This window comes from Balaenoptera physalus (genome assembly GCF_965194825.1).
Source record: "Balaenoptera physalus genome assembly, chromosome: 21".
In the NCBI taxonomy this organism is placed as follows: Eukaryota; Metazoa; Chordata; class Mammalia; order Artiodactyla; family Balaenopteridae; genus Balaenoptera; species Balaenoptera physalus.
Window position 1 is genome coordinate 516,235 of NC_138902.1, and position 13,032 is coordinate 529,266.

At 37.9% G+C, this 13,032-nt stretch overlaps 1 long non-coding RNA gene across 1 annotated transcript; it reads right to left on the reverse strand.

Moving 5' to 3' along the window:
- Positions 1 to 824: 824 nt before the first annotated feature.
- LOC309651675 lies at positions 825 to 8,248 on the reverse strand. Its single transcript, XR_014258303.1, has 3 exons — positions 6,178 to 8,248; positions 3,516 to 3,729; positions 825 to 1,415 (listed from the first exon to the last, which is right to left on the reverse strand). It is a non-coding gene; the product is annotated as an uncharacterized lncRNA (long non-coding RNA).
- Positions 8,249 to 13,032: the final 4,784 nt, after the last annotated feature.

Here is a 13,032-nt window from a genome sequence, read left to right on the forward strand (position 1 = left end):
TTTAAAAATGTATTTATTTGGCTGTGCCAGGTCTTAGTTGTGGCATGGGGGACCTTTGATCTTCTTTGCAGCATGCGAACACTTAGTTGTGGCATGTGGGATTTAGTTCCTTGACCAGGGATTGAACCCAGGTCCCCTGCATTGGGAGCATGGAGTCTTTGCCACTGGACTACCAGGGAAGTCCACTGACTGACTTACTTTTAATTTCCTTCTGTGTATATTCTATAGGTATAAATTTGTGGGTACCATGGAGATTACATATAAAATCCTATCAAACTAGCTTAAACTGGTATCAACATAATTGTAATCACATGCAAAATCTCTATTACATCTCCTATTACATTACACATTAATTACATGTTATTAATGTCACAAATCACATATTTATACATTGTTTTCTGTTAATGTAGATGTACAAATTAGTTATTTGGGGATGCTATAACAAAATGCCACAGCTTGGGTAGCTTATAAACAGAAGTTTATTTCTCATGGTTCTGGAGGCTGAAGTGTGAGATCAAGGGGGTTAGGTAAAGGTCTTTTTCTGAGTCATAGACTTTTCATGATATCATCACCAGGAGGAAGGGTTTAGAGAGCTCTCTGGGATCTCTTTTAAGAGCACAGAAGAGACTTCCCTAGTAGGCCAGTGGTTAAGAATCTGCCTTCCAATGCAGGGGACACATGTTCAATCCCAGGTCAGAGAACTAAGATCCCACATGCCACGGGACAACTAAGCCTATGTGCTGCAACTACTGAGCCTACCTGCCACAACTAGAGAGCCTGTGTGCTGCAACTACCGAGTCCCCGTGCCACAGATATGAAGCCTGTGTGTCACAACAAATATCCCACGTGCTGCAACTAAGAGCCAATGCAGCCAAATAAGTAAGTAAATAAATACATATTTAAAAATAAATAAAAGCACAGAAATCCTATTCATTGTGGCTCTGCCATCATAACCTAAGCACCCCCCCAAAGACCCTAAGTCCTAATATCACCACATTTGGAGGTTATATTTTTAACATGAATTTTAGGGGAAACAATCACACAATACCAACACATTTATAATTATTTTAATATTTTGGTTTTAGAAAATATCCTAGAATAATAAAAAGTGTAGTTACAAGTCAAAATTATAGCTTTGTTTTCTGTTTGTCCATTTATTTACCTTTATCAGATAACTTTATATTTTCATATGGCCTCAAGTTACTGGTGTCCTTCCATTTGAACTTGAAGTACTCCCTTTAGCATTTCTTGAAGGGTAGGTATTATGGTACTGAACTCCTTCAGCTTTTGTCTGAGACTGTCTTTCTTCTTCCTCATTTTTGAAGAATAATATTGTAAGATATAGAATTGTTGTTAGGTAGTTTCCCCCAGTATTTTAAACATATCGTTTCACTCTCTTCTGGCCTGCAATATTTCTGATGAGAAAAAGCAACTGATAATCTTACTGACGATCACAATTAAGTGGATCATAATAATTGTCACATATAACTTTGTTTATATATATTTCTTAACACTAATCTATTAAAAAAGTACTCATTGTTACAAAAATTTTTATTTATCATTCCAAGATTACTTAACAAATCTATATTTTTATTCCACTTATTTATAAAATAATAGGTTATTAGCCAAAATTATGAACTCATAGCTGAAATGTGTGGTAAAACATTCTTGATAAGAGTTTTTCCATGTCTGAGAATTTTGATATGAGCTCTGGCTTTTCAGTGTGATTTTAGCATTGATAGATCCAGTGTGAGAATTCAATATTGAATAAGGAATTAAAAATCCCTGAGGGCTTTCCTTCATTGATTACAGTAAAAGTGTTTTCTATGCTGTGAAAACTCATGTGTATGTAAGTCTATTCAATGATAGTCTCCAGTTAAAATTATCTCCATGTCAGTTACATACACATAGTATGGAAATCTTCTGCAGGGACATCCCCCCTTTGTAGCATTTCTACTAGCTATCATCAAAATTCAGTCTAATTTAGTCCATAAAGTGAACACTTTATGCTGGGCTACTGTTTACACTACACTGTAACTGAGTTATATGAGTCTGCTGAATTCCTAACTGACCTCATTCCTGGGTTTCACATGTGGATGGCCAGGGTTCACACCTGAAGAAATTTACTATTTTCTTCCAGCTACATTGGTCCACCAGGAAAAAAAAACTTGCCTGGATATCATTTCTTGCTTTTAATGGTCACAATTTTTGCTTGAAATAAGACAAAAATAATAATTAAATTAAATTAATAAGAAATGACACATGTGACATTAGGGTCATTAAGTTGTTGAAAAGTACATTACATGGGGAAAGAACATGAATTTGAGGAATACACCAGTGGATAGAAACATGGTTTAGAAAAATGTTAATAAAATGTTCAGTGTTTAGGTAAAAGAAAAATAAAATAAATTCAGGCGCTACAGGGAATATGAGAGGAAAAATTATTAAAGAGACCACGGCAAAGACAAAAACATGAAATTTTAACTCCCACGAGGACAGGAATTTTGCTTCTCTGAGATGAAAAGTGGAGGGGAAAACGTGAAGAGAAATTAATGTGTGATGCGTAATGACAGAATCTGGATAATTTGACTCAATGGCTTCACATACATTTCTAAAAATATCCTTTAGTCGAGCAAATCTCCAGTTGAGATTCCAAGTGTCCTGCTCCCTCCCCACACTGAGCACATGTGTCTGGAGCTGACTTGGACCCCAGCCTGGGGAAACCCTCCTCGTCCCTCCACACCTATTCTTCTTGCTCCAACTGGGAAATTACATCTGGTTTGTAGAGCTGATGCCCTGATACATGTGGGAAATGCTAGATGGATTTAAAGTTCTGTGCTGAGAACAGGGCATGCAATGCAAATGCAGGAAAAGACACCAAGGCTCAAGTGTGAAGGCATCAATGGCAGCCCAGGTTTGAGCACCCTGAAGGGGAAAACACTGAAGGTTGTCACCCGACACTTCACTCAAAGACAGTAAAAGCCTCTGGCTGCTGTTGTTCTTGCCCAAGAGGAAAGACAGACTGCAGGCTGCCTAGACGTCTCAGCCAGGAAGGAAGCAACGTTTTCATAATGTGGTTAAAACTGTTTTCTAACAGAATCCAATAAACATAAGACCCATGAGATTATTATGTGGAGTTCATGTAGAAAGGGGGATGCAAGCTGTTATGTATTTTTGCTGTGTTCAAACCTCATAATAGTCCCCCGAGCAGTAGAATTACTTAGCAACATAAAGTCACTTGTTTGTTAGATAAAATAGCCCTTATCTGTGTTCAGCATTATTCTGCGTGTTGGTGGCAGACTAGTAAGGAATACGTGCGATTGTGGTAATGGAGACTGTATCTCCATGCAGGGACACATGTGCTGTGGTAAGTAAAGGAACACATTCGTTCCAGGTTTCTCTAAGTGCTACAGAAGCTTGAGTCAGGGCCAAGACTGCAGCGGCATATGTGGAAGCTGCAGAGCCTATCTCAATAAGACATGCATAAGGAAGTAAATAAATATTGAGAGACTCACCCAGAAGATGAGACAGTGCACGTCCTCCAACATCACATCTGTGTACATCTTTCTCTGCAATGTGTCCAGCAGGTCCGACTCTTCATGAGTGAGTTCTACAAACACGTCCTCAAAGGTCACTGATTTCTAAAGCCCCGTCAATGGCTTCTCTGGGCCGATATGGCATGTGCCTTTCATACATATTTAGAAATATATATACTGTGAACAAATGTTACTAAAGGAAACATATGAGGTGTTGTGTAAAATAAACTATCAATTTCCCAAGAAAGTGGTAATTCAACTTCCAGATTGGTTATTATAAAAATTTTACATGCAAATTCATAACTAATATTCTCCTCCTAATTTCAAGTAAGTCTATACATGCATCTAAAGGCAATCAATAGCCCTGATCTGCCACTATGTCAATTGCCAGGCAGTGGGGTTAGAGATAGAGCTGAAGCTCCACGTACATTTTACGTGTTTTTTTCACGTATTTGAAGGTGTATCTGGAGTTCTGCTCTTGTTTCCCGGGTTAGAGCCGCAGACACCAGTCGTCAGAACTCATGAGATTTGCTGGCTCCATGTGTCAGGAAAGCGCTGGCTCAACTTTTCTCTTCTACATAGTTCTCTCCTCTGGGGTTGGAATATGAGACTTAAGTCAGCCCACGCCATCCCATGGATTTCTTTTACCTGCTGCTGTTTATTTTTGCTCTTTTTGCTGCTTATTTTATACCGTCACTATGCAAACCTACGACTGTGGCTCCAAGCCGGTGCTAACCTAGGACTCTGATCCCAAAATACCCCAAGAAACTTGGTATTCAATTAGGGAACTCTGTAATCCTTCAGTCCTTAAGTTTATTAGTATTATTATTGGTAGTAGTACAATTAATATCTTTATGATTGTAATCACTATTGATATTATTTATCACTACTGTTGTTATTGCATTTCTTATTAAGTTTCTCTCCTCATGAATGTATCCAATTTACTGAAGAGTAGTGTGGAAGGTTTTCAACAGACTTACATACTCATGGTGCTTCCTGGTTCCTGCTGTACTTATGGGTACTTGTTGGTCAGAGAGCCTCCTGAGATATTCAGACTTAACCACTGGAGGAAGGGACAGTTGCTACTGGTAAGTGAGCCCCAGGGAGGACACTCTTGACTCTCTTGAGCCTCTAGAACAATGTTTAAGTCCTCTTAAGGGATCAGAAAGTGGTGCCAGTGCAAGAGCCCTGGAAGACACTTTTGGCCTGCCAGACTCAGCACAGGATTTTCCACCTCAACGCTGGGCCAGGAACCACTCTCACATCTCCTGGTAAGGCTGGAGAGGGTGTCCCTCCTAGAGTCCAGTCTCCGAATTTTAAAACTCAGCCAAAGAACTGATATTGTGACAAGTGAGGAGTAAGGAGAGTATCCTTGGCATGCCTGAACCTGGGGACATGTTCTAAATTCACTCAGGTGTCCAGGAAAAGCCGGTGTGGCACTGGCAGACGTAGGGTTGGTGACATGCCTGCTCAAGTAACCATTTATTTTTCTAAGTCCCCCAGGGAGCCCCTGCACTGTTTGTGCCAACATAACATCTTCCCTGCTGACCCAGGATCACCTAGGATGACATCTTCCAATAGCCTTGGTGTGACATATGCAAACCGAAGTGTCTGGACTTTATGGGATCGGGTAGGTACAAATGGCAGGAATTCAGTCAAGGTGCTGATACTGAGACAGTGCTGGGGGTAAGGATGTATCACAGACGAGGCCTGTGCATGTAGGGTGTGCAGAAAGCTCCTGACTTCCTTGCCTGGAGCCTAGGCCCCCAAGGCAACTGGCCAGTCTTCTGAAATCTGGTGGTGGTTATGAGGTAGGCAGGACAAGGTCCCTTTACTATGGACCGGGGTACTTATTCTATGTCCCTTAGGACTCCCCTTCCCTGGTTTGCAAATAACTTTCCAAGTTCACCCACACCCTCCTCCTCTTTGGTATTCTACTCCCTCCTGCTTGTTTTCTCCTCTCAGAACAAATTTCTTTCTGCAAACCTAGGATTCTGACTCTAAAATACCCCAGAGAACGTCTCATATAGGTACCCTGAAATTTACTTAGAGGAGTCTGTACGCGAATCTACCATCTTTCTAAGTTTACTTTTCTCTTTAACAGTAGTAATGGTAATATCAACATAATTCTATTATTGTTTTTAGTCCATTTTATTACCTTTTTAACATGCATTATCTTTGTGGTTGTTTTTACATAACATTGAGTAGATCTGCTCTATGCTAAAGATTGTCTGATTTACTGAAGATCATTATGGAGGGTTTCCCAACATACAAAATACATATACCTAGTTACTCCTGAGCTCCCACGGTACTTAGCTGGGTGACCTCGACTCAAGGTCTCTATGAAGCTGGGGCTGAGGTCCCAGCTGTGGCTCCACAGGGGAGGATTTGCTCCCAGACTCACTGAGATGGGTACTGTCAGGATGCAGTCTGAGCTGAGAGCCTAGTGCGTCTGTCTGGAGACCTCCGACCTGTCTGTGTTCTCTCCTATGTGAGCCTCTCCATACGACAGCTACTAACACCCTTGCAGGCTTCCCCATTTCCAGGGATAGGAGAGACAGACAAAAACAGAGAGAGAACACAGGATGCAGCAAGTGAGAGAGAAGTGACAGAGGTTCTGTCAATGAATCTTAACACTAACCTCCCATGACTTGCTATATTCTGTTGGTCAGAAGCCAGTCACTAGCTACATAGTAGTTGCACAAAGGGTGGAGATTCCTCGCTAGATGTGGATCACAGTCTGTGGCTGGGAACACCCAGGAAGGCATGTTCAGTGGTCTCCCCCAGAACTGGGAAAATTGGCTGCATTCTGGAAATAACTGAAAGTGATGAAATTCCAGCCTCAATCATCAGAAGAGAAGTGAAAAAAAGACAATGGGTTATGTGTCATTTCTCATCCACTAAAGCAGCAAAATAAAAGCTCAACAAACTCCTGAAACTGGAACCCTTGGTGGGAATGAGGCACAGGGCCACTCATTCCCCAGTGGTAGGAGGGGCACTGACTCTTCCTGGAGGGTGATGGCTGCCACATCTCCAGACGCCACCCACTCGATTAAGGAGGTTACTTCTAGAAAGGAAAGACAGTGGTCAGACGTGTGTACGAAGAGTCCACGTGGGTGGTGTTGTCTGTCTTATTTCTAAGAACCCTGTATGGACACCCGCTTCCAGAGGGGAGCTAGTTCCACTGACAGTGAGAACAGGCTGCAGCTCTTTAAAATGACAGTGTCCATACTACCCAAAGCAGTGTGCAGATTTAATGTGATCACTATCAAATTACACATGACATTTTTTCACAGAACTAGAGCAAATAACCCTAAAATGTATATGGAACCATAAAAGACCCAGAATTCCCAAAGCAATACTGAGGAAAAGAACAAAGCAGGAGGCATAACACTCCCAGACGTCAGACAATGCTACAATGGTAATCCAACAGCCTGGAATTGGAACAAAAACACACATATGGATCAAGGGAACAGAATAGAGAGCCCAGAAATAAACCCACAGATCCATGGTCAATTCATCTCTGATGAAGGAGGCAAGAATAGACAATGGGGGAAAAGACAGTTTCTTCAGCCAGAGGTGTTGGAAAAGGTGGTTCATGCAAATCATTAAAGTTAAAACACACTCTCCCACCATACACAAAAATAAATTCAAAATGGCTTAAAGACTTAAATATAACACATAACACCATAAAACTCCTAAAAGGGAACATAGGCAAAACATTCTCTGACATAAATTGTACCAGTGTTTTCTTAGATCAGTCTCCCAAGGCAATAGAAATAAAAGCAACAGTAAACAAACGGGACCCACTCAACCTTATAGGTTTTCTCACAGCAAAAGAAACCATAAACAAAATGAAAAGACAACATACAGACTAGGAGAAAATATTTCCAAATGATGTGACCAACAAGGGCTTAATTTCCAAAATATACAAACAGCTCATACAACTCAATAACAGAAAAAAAACAATCAAAAAATGGGCAGAAGACTTAAACAGACATTTCTCCAAAGAAGACATAGAGATGACCAATAGGCACAAGAAAGGATGCCCATCATCACTAATTATTGGAGAAATGCAAATTAAAAGTACAATGAGGTACCACGTCACACCAGTCAGCATGGCCATCATGAAAAAGTCTGCAAATAACAAACGCAGGAGGGGGTGTGGAGAAAAGGGAATGCTCCTAAACTGTTGGTCGGAACGTAAATTGAAACAGCCACTATGGAGAACAGTATGGAAGTTCCTCAAAAAAACTAGAAATAGAGTTGCCATATGATCCTGCAATCCCACACCTGAGCATATATCCAGAGAAAACCATAATCTGAAAAGATACATGCACCCCAATGTTCATAGAAGCACTATTTACAATAGCTAAGACATGGAAGCAACTTAAATTTCCATCAACAGATGAATGGATACAGAAGATGTGGTATATATATACAATGGAATATTACTCAGCCATAGAAGGAATGAAATAATGCCATTTGCAGTAACATGGATGCAACTAGAGATTAGCATACTAAGTGAAGTAAGCCATAAAGAGAAGAACAAATACTATATGGTATTACTTATATGTGAAATCTAAAATATGGAACAAATGAACCTATCTATGAAACAAAACAGACTCACAGACATAGAGAACAGACTTGTGGTTACCAAGGGGGAGGGGGTTGGTGAAGGATGGACTGAGAGTTTGGGGTTAGTAGTTGCAAACTATTACATATAGAATGGATAAAAAACAATGTCCTACTGTATAGCACAGGGAACAGGATATTCAATATCCTGAGATAAACCATAATGGAAAAGAATATACAACAGATATATATATGTGTATAACTGAGACACTTTGCTATACGGCAAAAATTAATACAACATTTTAACTCAACTATATTTCAATTAAAAAAAAAAAGAATCAGTTGATTTGAACTACACTAAAGGCCAAATGATCCTAAGAGTCATATACAGAACATTCTATCTAACAAACGCTGAATACACAGTCTTCTCAGTGCAGAAAAAATGCTTTCTAGAAAAGACCACATGATCTACCACATATCAAATCTTAGTAAACTCAGGAAGACTAAAATTATACCAAGTATTTTGTCTGACCATCTTATTAAACTAGAAATCAATAAGAGGAGGAAAACTGGAACACTAATGAATACAAAAAATTTATCAACACTCTCCTGACCAACTAACTTATCAAAGAGTAAATTTAAGAAGAAATAAGACAGTATTTTGAGAAAAACTGAAATGGAAACACAGTATACTAAAAGCTATGGGATGAAGCAAAAGGAGCGTTAAGAGGGAGGTTTATTGCAACAAATGCCTACCTTACGAATTGAGAAAGATCTCACATAAAAAACGTACCTCTTCTCTTCAAGGACCTGGAAAAAGACAAAACTGAGCCAAAAATTAGCAGAAGGAAGAAAATTATAAAGATTACAGCAGAAATCAATGTGATAGAAAAGAGAAAAACAACAGAAAAGATTAGCAATACTAAGAGTTGGTTCATTAAAAGATAAAATTTCAAACCTTTAGCTAGACTAACCAAGGAAAAGGAGAAAAGACCCAAATCAATAAAATTATAAATAAAAGAGAAGACATTACAACTCTACTACAGAGATAAGAAGGATAACATGCTACTTTGAACAACTACATGCTAACAAACTGGGCAACCTAGAAAAATGGAAAAATTCTTAGAAACATACAACCTACCAAAAGTGAACTAGGAAGAAAGAGAAAATCTAAATGAAGCAACTAGTATAGTATGGAAATTAAAACAGTAATCAAAACTCTTCAAATGAATAAAAACTCAAGATCAAGTGGCTTCACTGGTAAATTTTACCAAATATTTCATGCATTAATGCCAATCCTCAAAGTCTTCAAAAAAGAGAGAGAAAAAATAGATGAGGAGGGAGAACTCTCAAACTCATTTTACAAGGCCAACATTACTTTGATATTATACTCTGAAATGGACAATGCCAATTAGAGGCCAATAACACTGATGAATAAAGTTTTAAAAATTCTGAATAAATACTAGCAAATCAAATGAATGTGATGCATCATATCAACAGAACAAGGGAAAAATATAATATCAATAGGCACAGAAAAGGCATTTAATAAGTTAGGTATAAAATGAATGTAACTCAACATAATAAAGGCCAAATATCGGGGCTTCCCTGGTGGCACAGTGGCTAAGAATCTGCCAGCCTATGCAGGGGACATGGGTTCAAGCCCTGGTCCAGGAAGATCCCGCATGCCAAGGAGCAACTAAACCCGTGCACCACAACAACTGAGCCTGCGCTCTAGAGCCCGTGAGTGTCAACTATTGAGCCTGTGTGCCACAACTACTTAAGGCCACATGCCTAGAGCCCCATGCTCCACAAAAAGAGAAGCCACTGCAATGAGAAGCCCACCCACCACAACGAAGAGTAGCCCCCGCTCACCGTAATTAGAGAAAGCCCACGTGCAGCAACAAAGACCCAATGCAGCCAAAAATAAATAATTTTCTTTTAAAAAGGCCAAATATGACAAGGTCACAGTTCAAAGCACACTCAAGAGTGAAAGTGTGAAACTTTTTCTCTAATATCAGAAACAAGACAAGGGAGTCCACTCTCACCACTCATTCAGCATAGTAATGGAAGTCCTAGCCAGGGCAATCAGTCAAGGAAGAGAAATAAAAGGCATCAAAATCGGAAATTAAGAAGTAAAAATCTGTCTATTTTAAGATAACATGGTTTTATAGATAGAAACTCAAAAAACTTCACCAAAAACCTGTTAAAACTAATCAACATAATCAGTAAAGTTACAGAGTAAAAACTTAAAATGCAAAAATCAGTCATATTTCTATATACTAACAATGATCTGAAAAAAGAAAACCATTCTATTTATAACAGCATCAAAACTAATAAAATAATAAGGAATAAATTTATCTAAGGAGATGAAAGATAGCTACAATAGAAGCTACAATACACTGATGAAAACAATTGGAAAAGACAAAAATAAAAGTAAAGTTATCCCTTGTTCATAATTGGAAGAATTAATATTTTTTGAATGTTCATACTACTCAAAGCCATTTATGGATTTAATGCAATTCCTATCAAAACCCAATGGCATTTTTTAAAGTAGAAAAAACAAAACAGAAATGTATGAGGAACCACAAAAGAACTTGTATATGCAATGTGATCATGAGTGAGAACAACAAACCTGGAGGTATCACATTCCATGATATCAAACTGTATTATAAATATATAGTAATGTAAATAGTATGGTACTGTCACGTAAAAAGGCATACACAACAATGAAATAGAACTGAGAACCCAGATATAAAGCCCTGCATATAAGGTCAACAAATATTTGATAAGGCAGTCAGGAACACTCGGTGGAGAGACAGTCTCTTCATTAAACAGTGCTTGGAAAACTGCATACTTACATGCAAAAGAATAAAACTAGACTCCTGTCTAACACCACTCATGACAATTAAAGAGAAATAAGATAAGGTAAAGACAACTGTAAGACGGGAGGTCATAAAACTCCTAGAAGAAAACAGTAAAAATCTTTTTAACACAGGTCTTAAATATTATTTTTGATGATACCTTAAGCACAAGCAACAATTTAAAAAATTAACAAGTGGAACTATATCAAACAAAAATCAGCTACACAGCAAAATAAATAATCAACAAGATGAAAAGAGCTTATGTAATCAAAAATAATATTTGCAAACCTTATAACTAATAAGGAGTTGATATCCAAAATACATCATAGAACTCAATAGCACAAAAAAAATTAAGCCAATTAAAAGTTGTGCCATAGACCCCAATAGACATGTTTCCAAAGAAGATATGTGAATGTACAACAAATACATGAAAATGTGTTCAACGTCACTACACATCAGGGAAATTAAATCAAAACCACAATGAGAGATCACCTCAGGACTGTTAGAATGGAACTCATCAAAGAGACAAGAGATTTGCTAGCAAATGCTAGCAAAGATGTGGAGAAAAGGGTTGATTTGTGTACTTTTGTTTGTCTTATAAATTGGTTCAGCCTCTATGGAAAACACTAGAGAAGGCCCTCAAAATTTAATAGGGCTACCAGATGGTCCAGCATTTTCATCTATGGGAATATATTGAAAGAATTAAAAACACTATGTTGAAGAAATATCTGCACCTCCATGTTCATAGCAGCAGTATTTACAATAGCCAAGACATGGGAAAAAAAAGTGTGCCTATCAACAGATGAGTGGATATAAACCTTGTGGTATATTTAGAAAATGGAGTATTATTCAGCCATAAGAAAGAAGGAAATCCTGCCATGGGTGACAATAAGGATGGACCCTGAGGGCGTTATGCTAAGTGAGAGAAGTCAGACCAAGCTTATATGTCAAAAAAAAAAAAAAAAACCTCACAAAAGACTCATAGAAAAAGATCAGATTTTTGGTTACCAGAGGAGGGAGGTGTGAAGAGGGAGAGTTTGATGAAGTCCAGAAGTACCAACTTGCAGTTGTAGGATAAATAAGTTTTGAGAATGTTATGCACAACATGATGAATAGAGTTAACACAGCCATATGGTATATTTGAAAGCTGTTAAGCAAGTAGATCTTAAGAGTTCTCATCACAGGAAACTATATTTTCTTTTTTTTTTTTTTTTGCATCTATATAAGGTGATGTATATTAACTAATCTTACTGCAATAACGATTTCACAATATACGTAATTCAAATCATTATAATGTGCATTTTAAACTTAAATGGTACTGTGTTCAATTATACCTCAATAAAACTGGGGGGAAATTACAACAGCTTTACAATAATGTCTTTGAAATTTAAAAAAATCTTAAAAGGAAATGGAAACACAACATGCTAAAACTTATGGGCTGCAAGAAAAACAATTATAAGAGAGTTTCTTGCAACAAATGCCTACAATAAGAAAAAAGAAAGGTCACAAATAAACACCCTTACTTCTCAAGGGACTAGGAAACAAACGAATAAACCACTAGACTCACAAGTAGCAAAGCAATGAAATAAGAAATATGAGAACAGAAATAAAACAGAGACCATGCAAACAATAGAAAACATCAATGCAAGAGGTGGTTTTTGAAATGAAAACAAAATTAACCTTTTAGCTCTACTAATGAAGAATAAACGAGAATACTCAAGTAAAATCAGAAATGAAAAAGGAGGCATTACAACTGATACAACAGAAATACAACAGCTCATGAGAGGTGACCATCAACAAATACATACCATCAAATTTGATACCCTAGAAGAAATGAATTCCTAGCAACATAAAAACTACCAAAACTGAATCATGAGGAAATACACAAACCGTACAGACCATGGCTAGGACCAGATAGTTTCACTGGGAAATTCAACCAATCATTTAAATCGAATCAAAACAAATCTATGTCAAACTTTTCTAAAAAAACTTCGAGGTACATTCCCAAACTCATTTGATGAGTCCAGCATTATCCTGATACCAAAGCTAGATAAGAACAC